Here is a 15,526-nt window from a genome sequence, read left to right on the forward strand (position 1 = left end):
TTTTAAACGAGACAATATTGGCGTAGCATTGTGATAGATCTGTTGTAAAAGCTTGCTCAACATTTTCGTAATCCAAAGATCGATTTTAATGATTAATTAGATTGTGAATGTCTACACTTCAAACTTTTAAAGGATCGTTTGATAAATCAAAGGGACATATGAAGGCCAACAATTTAGATCAACATTCAAAGAATACATGGATATTCCATTAGATGAGCATTAAGACATCAAATGTTCAATGAGAAAATCCAGTCTCTTAATTGCCAATTTATCAACGGAAAATGCAATAATAAAAAAAAGTGTTCACAATGAGATATTCCAAACATGACTTTAAAAGACATAACAAATTGATATCTAAGATACTCATGTTCTTTGCAACCGAATAAATTACCGTGAGCGAAACAACCATTCACTTTTGCAGAAGTAGAGTATTTAATAACAATAATACCCCTTCTTAAACTTTTTGAGATATTCCAAGATAAATAAAATGAAAATTTAAAGTTAAAGTGCGCTTTCATTATATAAAAACAAAAAGTTCAAAAGCGCTGTACATCCTTATCACATAAAAACACAAAATTAGCAGACAACACTTTGAAAATACATAAAAAATAATATATGGACACTAATGGCAACACGCAAGTACCAAATGTAAGAAAGGCAATACACCATAGGGCATTGTAAATGTTCTATAATGAAAAAAAACAAAGCCAATAAAACAAACCAACCTTAACCAGGACTAAAATTCTCAACACCGTCTTCAACAATCCGGTATTTTCTTAACTTTCATTGATTTGAAAAAAAAAATTAAAGATTATTTGAAATCTTAAAGTACGTGATGGTGATTTTCACACAGTGATTTATATATGTCAACGGATCTCTAATTCTACCCTGTGAAAAACAGGAAACGAAATACCAAGGAATGCTAAGAAAAAATTGTATTATTATTTGAACCTTACGTGCACAAAGACATTTGAATAATTAAAACAAATATTTTACCTAATTCACTTTTTATCCATGGCTTTCATTCACAAATCAAGTTGAACCTTTTCCAATGAGATGTATTTGACGATAACCATTCTGATATTCAGGATTCTCGTGAGACCAATTGAAAATTGCTGTCATATTACAAATAAACTCGTTGTTACGTATTGGTTAATACATTTAGGAAATTATTTAATGTCACTTAATACAAGATAATAGAGCAAGATAACCATATGATGCTGAAAAGATCTTTTTGTCGAATCGTAATGCGAAATGACAAAGTTTTTTTTCTAGAATATTGAAATTTTGATTTGTTCTTCGGCTTGGTGTATTTTGTATTAATAAAGAAAAACATACTGATTGGTTTGAGTTGAGGTATATCTGCACTCAATTAAGTAAAAAGTCGATTTTTGATTGCAATGTCGGTTATATTCATTGGTCAAAACTTTTGCGATTTATACCCAAACAACACGCAGTTCTCAACTATAAAATCAGATAAAACAATAAATTGATTTTCGAATCAAATTCATGCTTTTCTTTTATTGATATTGAATTGACATAATTTCTTTTCTTTTCTTTTTTTTAATGCACGCAACTCTGTACATAATTGATTGGATTATTTAACTTGTATTGTCTTTTTGCAATCATAATTCATTGTTACCCTAATTTGCATTAAAAAAAATCGGTGACATTACATTAAAGTATGACTTACTGATTGATTCTTTTAAAATCCCAATGTGAAAAGCCTTATAAGTTTTAACCTGGACATAAAAATTTACTTTATAAAATTTATTATTTGACCTTGAGGTCAACGGCCAATGTCAAATATCTCCATATATGGTATGCTACACATCACTTTCATATATTCTACCCACATGCAAAATTTCAAAAGCCTAGATCAAAAGGTAAAAAAGTTCTGGACTGGACTTGAAAATGGCTGTGTGAAATCAAGTATTTGACCTTGAGGTCAAAGGTCAAGATCGGAGGTCATCTAATATATTATTTGAAAAATTGCGTTCATGTTATCTTCCGACATAGCAAATATCAAAGGTCTATGTCCAATATCAAAAATGTAACCAAGGGAACCAAGGTTATAGCGGTAATCAAAGAGTAACCAAGGGAACCAAGGTTATAGCGGTAATCAAAGAGTAACCAAGGGAACCAAGGTTATAGCGGTAACCAAACTGTAACCAAGGGAACCAAGGTTATAGCGGTAACCAACATGTAACCAAGGAAACCAAGGTTATAGCGGCAATCAAAAGAATGTAATCCAGGGACAAAGACTAAACATGGAAAACAGACATACACAACAAAGAACACAAAGTAACTAAAATCATACATACAAAGTAATACAAGCAAATTAGCAACCTTAGACTTCACTAAATTTAACCTGAAAATATGAATTTTTTAAGGAAAAAAAGCATTCAACGGTAAATATTAAATAAAATGGTATTTGCTGCACTAATAAAAATGACATTTTTAGCTCTTTTTATTGGATGCACAACCTGAAATAAAGACGTGGCCATTACATTGGCAACATCAATCCTGATTTTTTTTTTTTTTTTTTTTTGCCAGATAGTTGTATGACACTATGGCATAACTATCTACAAAATGTTTTGAGACATTTAGAGATGTAGTGTAGCCAGCCAGTACTGTCATTGTTTGATAATTACAGAGAATTGATATTAAGACATTATATTAAGGATAATAGAGCTTAAGAACTATGTGAACTATGTACTTGTTCTCTGAATTTATCAGTAACAACTCAGGATGGGAATAAAATGTACGAATAATGGTAATTATTAGTAAGATTGTTCCAGATTTCAATTTGGTGTTTTGAGAAAACTATCTCAGCAATACTGTTCTTTAATGGAAAATTATAAGAAAGTAATATTTTCAGAGGTTAGTCTGGTACATGTACATGTACCTAACTCTTATATATAATGGTAAAAAATACCTGGTTAATTGTTTATAACCCTTTTAGAAATGGCGTAATCGTTGAATTGATTAGGAAGATAATTCAGCTTTATTTACTTTGTATTTATATTTAAATCTGCTTGTATAAAGAAGCTGATGTTTTTATCCTTTCATTTATCACTTAAATCATAATAGTTAATATATTTCAAACTTTATCTAGACTACTTTATAACTGCACTTTAGTGTTGTTTTATGCAAAACGAGCACGGAACGTAATGTAACTGTACATTATATTTATAAATTCAATTTTTGATGTATGTCTAATCGTTCGTCAAAAAAAAGCATGTTGCAAAATTGATACCGGTATGGCGATGATTTAACGAAGGCAATCACGCAATAAGATTTCCTTTGAACTTCATGAACTACAACTTTCTCCAGCATGTTTCTTGTCAGAATACTGCATCTTTGTAGCGATGTAAACATCAATGTCGAAAACTCAATGGTCTACATCAACGATAATAGAAGCTTACATAAATTTGATACTAACTGAAAAAAAGTGTTGATAATGTATTAACAAAGCTGTTTTTCCTTGTGTCAAAAAAGGAACGGAGCTGCAATCTGATTTAATAATGCGCATCTGTTTCTCATCATTTTGACAATATCAACTTTGCATCTTTTGAACAATAACAGGCTTAGAGATTTCATCTTTTTGAAGTTATGACACTTAGTATTTTTCGTTGACACATTAATCGGTTATAATAACATAAATATAATTAACACGACCTTTAAATGATTTTCGGTCAAAAATAGAAATTTGACTTATCTCTTACACAAGTAGAATGACAGCGTTAAGAAGCAGGATTTATTAAACTGAAACACCCACTCAATCCTCTGAATATTTAATAGAATAAGGCAGGTATTCGTTTATCTAAAAAGCATCTATGTAAGTGAAAAATCTAAGGAGATGTTTTGGTTCCAGATATTCCATGGTTTGCTTGCGTCAGTGTATAGTCAACAGTATAAATACTTGTATTACAGCTTATACCTGATGGAACAAAACATATCATTTAACATTCAGGAATTGCTCACTTAATGTTTCGACAAAAGGCACGAACTGGCTGTGCAACTTGTACAAAAAATGAAACTTATGTTCACTTTCGAATAACCGTCAGTTACATTTTACATTGTAACGCCTAATTTGAGTTTGACGAAAATCAGTTCATTTCCCTATCTAGTAGGAATAAATAACTTCCGTTTCTATTTTTCATAGATTCTGCATATTAATGTTGTGTTTTAAGGATATATAAGTAGAAGTTAGAACAGTTAGAACACACGCTAATAATTCATATCAAATGGTAAAAGAAAGTAAAACATTTCGCTACACTTCACTTTAAAAGCCAGAGTTGCTCTAGAGTATCTGTTTTATTCATGAAAGGTTATTTTATTCCGTTTAGCGCATATCAAAATTTGCAATTTATGTAATTGATATTTTTGTTTTATATTTTATTACCACTAGGTCGATGCCACTGCTAGTAGACCTAATGTTCTCAAAGATATTGTCTGACCCCGAATTATAACAGATTTTATTCATCCTTTTTATCGAACTTTGCAGTATTTCAAATTTCAGAATACCTATAACACCGCGGTCTCATATCTTGTTTTGAACATGGTTAAACGTCTCAGTGATTAGGCTTCCTATTTCGATAATTTCGGTCTGAATTACTTCTTTTAAACGGTGTTGTTTTGAAGGGGATTGAGATCTTCATATGCATTTGATTTCAATGCTGCTGATTAAAGGTTACTTATTGGAACACGTGTAGAGCATATCGAAATTTGCAATACTTTAACCCGGCTAATATACGTGTCGTCTCATTTTTTTCCCGGTTTCTGTGAACAATCTACTTTAGCGCAGTTTAAATTCACGATCTTTCCCCATATTATAGTATGATTGTTTTCGAAAAAAAATTTACGAGTTTTATTTTCCCGTTATCGGTATTATTGCGCAAAAATAGCAAAAATGAAACTGCCCCAAAAACTTTCACGATTTACTGGTTATATGATTGGTATTTTTGCATTTCATATCAATATCCGATGTGACCATGTCTGTATGAATAGATAAAGACTAAGTTGTTGTTTAACAGAGGATGAAACACTTCGACTCATAGTACGAGAAGTAATTTACTCATTTCTACTTTTCAGGAAACTACGGTTGAGCAATATCTGGGCTTCTTTATGCGACTTCCAGTTATGACATAAAACATCCATTGATGTAAAGAAGTGTATACTCATAATTCTTATTATATATCAATGTTAATAGAACATATGTATCTCATACAGATTTTCGACCAAATTTATCATGAATCAAAGAAAGATTCATATATATATATATGTTGAAGGTTTAAGCTTAGATAATACAATTTGACAAAGATTGGATTAATTCATAATAATCCGTTAAGATTAAAGTAATAGAATTTATCTCAGATATTTTGCCATTCAATCAATTGATGATTAAATTATGTACATAATGCTTTGTGTCAGATGACATTTTTGCATCTAGTGATTTTTTATGTTCCAATAAGAAAAAAAATGGGAGGTTAATGTTATAATGACAAAAACATATTTACTTTTTTAGTCCTATAAATGCTGCAGTTGAACCTTGTTTAAATCAGGAACGCATGAGAGGATCTAACGAATGGAACCCATTAAATTATTAACGTTTTTTTTTTTTCATGAATGGATGAATAGAAACTAATGGCTTTGACCCCTGAACAGAATGAAGTCCATGTCTGTTATTTTGAATACAACGATTTTGGTTTTTTTTTATGATAATTCGCAATAATTTTAAATAATTGTATTTATATATAAAGAGTCTATAGGGCAATGATTAATTTATGCTCTAAGTCGATGTATTTTTTTCCGGGGGAAGATTTTTATATTTTATGTGATATTCATGTTAAAGATCAGTCTCTGATATTATTGTTTTCAATTTGTAAGGTAGTCAAGTCGGAAAGCTCTGGAATTAAACAACAATATCAAAATAGTGTATATAAATAGATATAAATTTTTGCGTATGTCCCATCTTAAGGACTTCTGGCCTCTGTATATCTTGTTTCGTTTTCGCTTTCATTTTACTTAATGTTGCTGAAGTATACGAGGTTATTTTCTATTTACCTGTGAATACTATTCTTTTGTCGCCTGTTGCAGCAGTGTCTCTGATGTTTTCTTTGCCGTTCGATTAAGCAACTAATGCAGCAAAACTTAAGGAAGTAGACCTAGGGTAAGGGACATAACTCTAGAAATCAGTGATACGTTTGTAACATATTAATTTCACCAAAGCCTATCAAGCTTTCAATTGAAACAGAATGAAATCAGTCCAAGTTACTTTGATTGCTACATGAGATTGATGTAAAAACCTGAAATACAAACGTTACAATGATTTCTAAGAGTTGTGTCCCTTACTCTCTAGGTCTACCTCCTTAAATTGCATAATTAAAACGTGTGCAGTTTTTGCGCTATAGATGTTAACAGTTCATTTCTTCCCTCTGTATCCCTTGTCTCGATCTCACTTTCGGTTTTCTTGTTGCTGAAGTGTACAGGGTTATTTCCCTATATCTGTGTATAATGTTAAGGAAGCAATTTCATCTAAAATTACCAATTTGCAGTACTAGTAGTTAAGTAGCTGTCTTTGAAAGAATCATGCAAAACATCAAAAAATGTGATGCACCGAAAAAAAAAGGCTACATATTTTTATTTCTGTAATTAAGTTGTTTTATGGGTATATATTATTAAATGTGTAACTATTCATTCAAATCTGCCTGCTCTTAGAAAAATAATCAACATTGAAAATCCAACAGTTTCTATTGTACTTTGTATCATTTACAGAGTCATCTCCCTTACTTTTGAATTTGAAACCAAATTTTAATTTCTGTTTACTAAAGCATTTTAAGCAAGATATCAAAAATAAAAATATGTAGGCTTTCCAACCGTGTATCACATTTTGCATGATTCTTAGCTGGGGTGCTACTTAATGTATATAAGAATTTTTGAATTAACAGTACTTGTATTCACGTACAAGTGATAAATTTCGAAATCTTAATTTACAATATTTTAGAACTCTTTCCCCATTTTTAACCCTATCAGAATATAATTTGAACGAATTTATTTTACCGCTTAATGTTCTTGTATTGAATTTGTATCATCGCGTACTTTAAAACGACACGTTTATTTTATAAATGAAATGGGTAATTTCAAACTTCCTCCGACAAATAGAACTCTTGTAATTGTATTTAGAATGATAGAGATACTCTCAGAAGATTAAAGGAAAATCTAGTTATATCATCTGAAAAGACACTCCTGTCTTAAGAAAATTCCCCGTAAGAAAGAGGCAAAATTAACCGATCAGGTTTGTAAGCATCAGCTTTAGTGTACAATAGTCACACTATAACATTTCGACATATTAGTTTCACCACGAATTCACACATTGCAGTTATTAAACTTCATTTCAGTTGTTAACATTCGATACATTCAATAGATCAACTCTGTTATTTTTAGCCACGTCTTTTATGAATTGGTATATAAATTCAATCTTAAAATGAATATTATTTTTTTTCAATTTTAGCCACGCCCTTCATCAGTTAATATATAATTTCTATTCCTCAAATGAAAAGAAATTCTTTTTTTTTTCATTCAGGTCGTCATTTTTTGTGAAGGAAAATTTTGCATGTAACATTATTAAATGCATGTAGGAAACATTTGCTTAGAGAATTACTTTAGTTTACACAAACGATATCATTAGTGTAAGCTCTTCTATAGAGAAAATATGTAACCCATGATTCATATTGCGTTTGTTTATAAAATGTATCACTGTTACCTAGGAAACAGAGGACATTACTGACTCATTTTGAAAGTTACTTGCTTTGATATTTGATGATGCTTTTAAAACAGCTCGCAATTAATATAAAGATTTTTTTTATTTCTACAATGTAATTTTCTATTTATGCTTGTTTGATATAAAATGCCTTCTTCGGATGAAACAAGTTCATTTTTGTCTTTGCCCCTTAAAACTTAACTTGATTACTTAAGGTTTCCTTATTAGATCAATATTTCAGGATTTTAAAGGAAATACAGACATCTTGTAAAGGGTAACCATACGAACGTATCATATTAATGACTTAACTTACAAAAACAGTTTGTTATAAGAGAAGTCAACATTATGAAATGAAGTAATTATAAAACAGCAATGGAGCTTGATCTTTACTTGATGAGCATATATCACATATTACGGTAATGATTGTGTTCATTATTGTTATTGAAAGAAAAGAAGTCATGCATATTTGGAAATGCATCATAGGCTTTATTTTGGGCATTTAGGACATCACATTTATCATAGATTGATGATTGATTGGTTATTTTATTGATTGATTTATTGTGGGTTAACTTAATACGACAAATGTTTTATGCATTTCGAAACGATACGATTTGACAATCGAACAAACCCTGTTTTGTACTAGTCCAACGCACTTAATCGGATCATTAATGTAGTAGATCTTACAAGAGTCAGCCCGCAGATCAAACTCCGAACAGCGTCTGCCGTTCATAACTCGCTTTGCATGCAGCAGCAGAAATCTCAAAAAATACAAAAACCTCATCAATCATTCAATTTTTCCCGACGTTATGATTTGAGTTACGTCATAGAATTTCGGAAGGCTTGTCTACAGCGGTTAGTATGACAGGAAACGAACTTTTGTCGCTGCATGGAGCTTGCCCGAAGGTAGGCATGTTACCCACCTTGGACATATCATTTTGACTTTATGCCAACCAACAATCACTCTATCTCCTAAAAGCGCCAAGCTAAGCGAATAAGCTGTGAAGCGTTGGAAGTCGGTCTGGAATCGAACTCATGAACTCGACACAATCATACTAAGTGTTAAACTCCATGACAACCAAAGTCGTAACAAATTGTTATTTAACTGTTTTGTACAAATGAGGTTAAATACTTTCAGCATCATTTTAGAATTCGACTTTATATAATTTGAAAAAGCTTATTCATGCAATACTGAAGTATACTGAAAAAAACCGGTACTCATTATTGTGAAAATTTTCACATGTACAAATTGTGACATCATTCGCAAAAAAAGCTTCTTGGTTAATATGATTTGGATACGTTTCAAATAAATACACACAACAAAGTAAGTTGCTCAAAGTAAAAACTGATTTGAATAAATAGCACATTCTTTGAGTATTGTTTAATTTTATTTTCCATATTTTATAACATCGAATTCAACCAATCAACCTGGTTCCAATATAAAACAGACTGGTCATTAACCGGTGTCAGTTTGATGCCAACTTAATTTGATTCCTGGATAATAATTATTGCTCTTTTTCTTTGTTCATTAGGACTTGATGAAACTCAAGTCTGCCTCAGTGAAATATTGACGTTCTTTAAGATCAAGACAAGCAAAGTATAAAAGAATTAAAGACGTAGTCGTTGGGATTATATCAAAGTATAAAAACAACATAGACTCTTCAATATTTTTTTTTTCTTTGTAGAATATTTTCTTGTTCTGAATTGTTCTGAAGGGTAAAATATTTTACACATTTTTCTTAAGTTAACAAAATACATAATATCGAGACGCTCAGCCAATGCTAAAACACTTTTATTTGACATGTTTAACCTTCAATTTTGTAGCCTGAACAAAACATCTTAATCCCGATATTTTATATTTTAAAATACCTGTCACTTAAGAAACCTGACACTGATAGTAGCTAACATTCTACAGGATCTGTAGGACTTTGTCATGTGACTCTTAGCCATCATTATTTGTCAACTGCAATGAATTAAAACAAATTCATAAACAGCGATATAGATTTGTTTAACAGTAGCTGTCTGACAGCAGTATTTAATAAATTATCAAATCAAAGACGTGTATTTTTGCTCTGAGCATAACATCAACAAAAAATAGTTGAAAAAAGTTCTTAATTGAGTTTCTGTCGCTGTTTTATGGAAAATAAATGGAACAGTTTGATGCAAATAAATGGAAACAGAATAATTGAATCTTGTTTGTTCAGTTTCCTAGTCGCGACAACTCGATTTCCGGTTTAAAACAATAATTCAGACGTCTCGACTAAATAAGGTGTGACATATATACTTAAAGAGAAATATATCCAAGCTACATTCTCTATACTTAATTGAAAATTGTCTTTATATAAAACGTACTGGTATAATATGTGGTAAAACCATGCTATGGGCGATTTGCTCCTGAAAATCTGTTAATAATATTACTTCACTTTGCAATCTTCAGCGGCCATTTCCATATTTGACATACATATTTTTTTCATGCATTATTTTCAATTAAAGAAGTTCCTGGTATTTATACATTACCTAAACATTTCAAAAAATATATTGTATAACACAATTTAAATCACCTGCATTATTGTACACGGTAGATAACATCATTCTTTTACAAACTTTGTTTTAAGACAACTATGTATCCAGAGTCCAGAAGAAAACAACGTCAGCCATTACTATGTAAATGCTAAGAATGTTTTAAATCTGATATGTGGAAAATAATTCAAAAAAGTCTTTATTGTTAGTCCATTTGAAGTATCAAAAATTGGACTAGTAGTTTTTTTTTAAAGCTCCTAAAACTGATATACAACTTGTAATCCTAAAACCCCGTTTTCATTACAAAAACTAGGTATATAAGCAAATGTAATATATATGCTTTAGAAGCAGATTGGGTTCTTACATAAACTATAACTCCTAAGCTTTCAAATGATTCATTTCTGATTTTGTTCGTCTCAACATGATTTTTGAAGTTATGAACATATATATCCTCATTTTATTATATAGTAGGGGTTCTACATGTATCTGTGGCTTTCATTGTAATACATGTACAGTACCAATTATTTAAATAGTATTGTTTGGCAAAATTGATGTGAGTGACGTCATAGAGCCAATGCATGTTGTACTTAATAACCTGACAAACCAATAGGCACCTAATAATATGAATAAAAATAGCATAAAAAAACGAAATTATTGCACAATTTCAAAGGTTTTTTTTTATTTAAGTAGTAATTTCAGATCTAGCATTGATCTAATAATAAATTTTTTATGCGATCATTTTTATATTATTTTGATAAAATAAAGGAATACCTAGTTTAACCCACCATTCCCGATTTAACGAAGTATGCAACATTGTGGTGGTTTCAGACTTTCCAATTGTCCCTTGATATTGTCATTTGTTATAATGATTTCATTTTTTTTTAATTTTCCATTTACCTATTGCCTAGAATTTATCAGTTCACTAAAACAAATTGCAACGATTTATTCTTTTCAAGCTTTATGATTATATACAACCCTCATCTCTATTTTATTTCTAAAACCGTTGATTTTTTAATTGAACAAATTAGTCAAATGCACCCTTTGGAGGTAAAATCGATTAAACATCTATTTTATAGTAATAATGTTATGTTTTACCATGTCAAACTCTTTGTTAAACATTTTTGTCTATTTGGCTTGAATTTATTACTTGCAAAATTTTGTTATAACATATGAGCTTTTCATTATATTATGTAAATGTTGATGCTTTTTCTCTAAAAAAAAAAAGGCAAATGATTGTCATCTATGTAATGAAAACACATTTAACATTCTCTATGCCGACCGACTTTCGCCCAAATTCACCATGGTTGTCTTTACATTTTGAAACAAACGTTGGTTGACCAGAAACTTGTTTTCAACTTTTCTTTCTCACGCTCTGTATATTCTTGTAGACATATTTGCATCAAATACATCTCAATACGGCTTGAAGGATAATTGTCAAGACACGACACAACATGATTAATCAAATCGCTGATTCTGTCCTCAAATATCGATAAAAGAAATGTCCAGAGTGGAAGATTGGCACACCTGATCCGAAGCCTTGAGGAGTTGGCGTCACTAAAAGCATTAAAAAAGTGATTTGCATGTAGCTATGTGATGCAATGATTAAATGTAGTTACAAATTTTAACTTCCAGTTCCTTAGTGTATAAGTGTGAATCAGATGGATATCTTATACTCTAGACCATGTGATTAAACCATTAACACACATGATCCGATTCAATATATATACACATGTTATAGTTGATTAAATTTTGGTATCACAATTACCTTTTTTATATCATAATAACCAGAGTATCGTCTCAACGGATGAAAACCGATTCTCGAAAAAAAGTGTTTTGATATGAAGGCAGGTAAAATGCATTTCTGTTGGTAAAAAAACTTTAACGTAAAAGTTAATGTGCTTGATATTGTGTAAAGTGTAGTTTTGCTATTAAAAGTCATGATTGTAAGAGTAATCAAGGGAACCAAGGTTATAGCGGTAATAAAAGAATGTAATCCAGAGACAAAGACCCGACATGGAAAACAGACATACACAACAAAGAACATGAAGTAACTAAAGTCATATATACAAAGCAACAAAAGCAAATGAGCAACTCGGACTCCACTAAAACCTGGGAGCATGGACCAGGTGCACCGGTAGGGTAAGCGTTCTCTGCTTTTCTAGAAACACCCGCCGAGTTGCTCATAAAAAGTCATGAAAACATTATAAAAGGGAGATGTAATATATGTGTCATTCACGCTATTTCTTATAAATGTACAATTAATGTTTAATGTGATCATAGTTCTTAATTTTAGTCTATTTTTCAGCTCGTGTTAAATGCCAGCACGGCATTCGGTTAAGATTTCCAGTGAAGCAAATACTCTGCAAGACAAAAAAGCTTACGACTAAGTATTACCAAATAAACTAGTCATGGAAATTAGAACTAATGATAAAAGATGTCTTATCAGACATAACTTAACACTTAATTGTTGTCTGATGAGAGAGGCTGTTGGAATACTCAAGTGATGGAGATGAACCAAGTACATATATAATAACTGGCTAATATTGTCAGACACCATAGAGTTTTAAAAGAAAATTGTTCAAGAAAAGCAATTTTTACTACATGTATAGCAAATAGCTTGAAACGACAGAATGACAAGGATCAGGTGTACCGACAAGATAAGCATCTATTTAGCATACTAACGATGTCATATATCTTTAAAAAAAATCATTGAACTTTGTTTCAAGGGAAGGTTTTACTCCTATTCATAGATTTGATTGTTAGTTTTGTTGTATGCTGCTGATTAGTACGTGTGATGTATTTTTACGGTTTGTATACAAAATTTATATTCCAAACGATATTAGAACTGTCAAATTTGCAATGCAAATTTTTGGTCGTTCCATCCGCGAGACTCGAACTCGTACCGCTGTGACATCTATGGCAACAACGCCTGCATTAATCCTACGAAGAGGAATGACCAGGCCAGCGAAAGCTATATTTATATATAGCCTAGCTGGCCGAGTGGTCTAGTGTGCTGGACTTAGTGCAGGCGGTGTTGCCATAGATGTCACAGCGGTACGAGTTCGAGTCCCGCGGAGGGAACGACCAAACATTTGCATCGCAAATTTGCCAGTTCTAACATCTTTGGCAATTTTTCAGACCTTTCTATACGTTTACATATCTTTCCTGTATCAATTTGATCCAATGGAGCAGTTTAGCGAATAGAGTGGTAACATTCTGAGACGTTTGTATAATATTGATTTGTTGTGACATGCATCATTAATTTGATCCTCTATCCTACATAATAACATCAAAATGAACTGTCCCGTACTACCATACATCGTGTACTAAGTTACAGCCCTAGATTAATCCTACGAAGAGGAATGAACTGGCCAGCGAAAGCTATATTTATATATAGCCTAGCTGGCCGAGTGGTCTAGGGCGCTGGATTTAGTGCAGGCGGTGATGTCACAGCAGTACGTGTTCGAATCCCGCGGAGGGAACGACCGAAAATGTGCATCGCAAATTTGACAGTTCTAACATCGTTAGGAATTTTTCAGACCTATATATATATATATATATATATGCTTTTTGGAATTTCTTGAATAGTTTTGGATATTTTTTATTGTTTGCTGTCAAAATAAGTGATACTTCGTTCTTTTTAATTACAGAATGAAACATTTATACCACCTAAAATGACTTTTTTGGGCAACAATTGTACTGTTGTGAGAATAAAAAAGTATAACAAACAACCAACCTTGCATGAAGAATTTATTAGTTGGCTTATAGTTTAAATAATTGAATAAGGCACAATCTGTCTATAATGAGTGGTGTATGATTGCTTGATTCGATACAAATCACACAAAATTATTCATAGTCGATTCACTGCACAATATAATGCGCATATTTTATGTGTGAAAATCCCACAATCATTGAAACATGAGACGTGTACTTTAAAAATAAAATAAAATGGTAGTATACAAAATGCCAGGAGGTCGACGACGTACAATAAGAACAATAGTTTATGCTACTTGGAAACACCTCTATAACCCAGTTCTAAATAAAACTGGAAACAAGAATGAACAATTACGAATAATGATGCTGATACAGTTTTCTCTGTCATTTTTAATCTACAGCCAATAAAGGTGTACAGCTTTAATCAGTTCTGCTCAGGCAGGTTCAATGGTAGTATCTTGGTTTACAATAAAAAACATAAAGACTATGTTGCAAGAGGGCATGCTAATAGAATAGCATTTAATTCTACGTACCGTCCTTTCCAAATGATATTTTTACCATTTTGAACAGTCTAGTTGTATGATATGGTCTGACAAGAATTTGACTAGTTTTCTTGACTTGTTGTTTACTTTATATAAAGTATTTAAATTTAATCTTATCAAAAGAAATAAACAAATGTAAATATACCATTTAAACGATTCAATCCTGAAGACGCGTCAAATTACTTTGAAATTTTCTGTACTATAGAAAACTTTTTTTTTGTGCCTCTTGTATAATTTCAGTTCACATTAATTTTACACTCCCTTATACGACCTCTGCTTATCTTAATGGTCGAGTTTTGTTTCGTTGCAGAACGTGATGCAAGGGACAATTGGGACAACATAATTAAGTAGAGGATATTGAAAACCAATCTTTCTATTTTGCAGATTGTCGCGATATAAGCTGTCAATCAAATTAAGCGGTTATCTTATTCGAGTCAAACACTGTCTCTTAAATGTATTCTTTTCTAAAATAAAAACTTATTCACGGCAATTTATTTTCTTGGCTTTTGTTTTGCTTGCAAAATTGGCAAAAATAAATCTATTTTTCAAGAAAATAGGTTTTATATATTAACGCAATTACCGTTTAAGTTTAGTCATTGATGGAAATTTTTGTGAAAAAAATAGCAATTGCAAAGCACTGCTAAAATATACGCTATTCGGAACGTCTCTGGACTCAGTATTATACACATACAACAAGAAAAAATATACGACTACTACTAGGGATAGAATTGATGTACCTTGAATGATTTAGGAACATTAACTTAACTAGAAAGCATATTTACATTGCAGCAAGGTTTTGATAAAAACACACAAGTGACATTTAAGAAGGACATATTGTCTTCGCTGGGCTTATATATATTCTTATAATGGATTTCACTCTAATATAAAAAAAAAAAGGACTGAAAACGAAAAAAAAATGAATACCATTCCTTTGTTAAGCTTTTGTATTGTTTTTTTTTTTTTTTTGGTATTGTTTTTTGTTTTTCGA

This window comes from Perna viridis, chromosome 10 (assembly GCF_037379345.1).
Source record: "Perna viridis isolate PV_CMFRI_1.1 ecotype Kerala chromosome 10, ASM3737934v1, whole genome shotgun sequence".
In the NCBI taxonomy this organism is placed as follows: domain Eukaryota; kingdom Metazoa; phylum Mollusca; class Bivalvia; order Mytilida; family Mytilidae; genus Perna; species Perna viridis.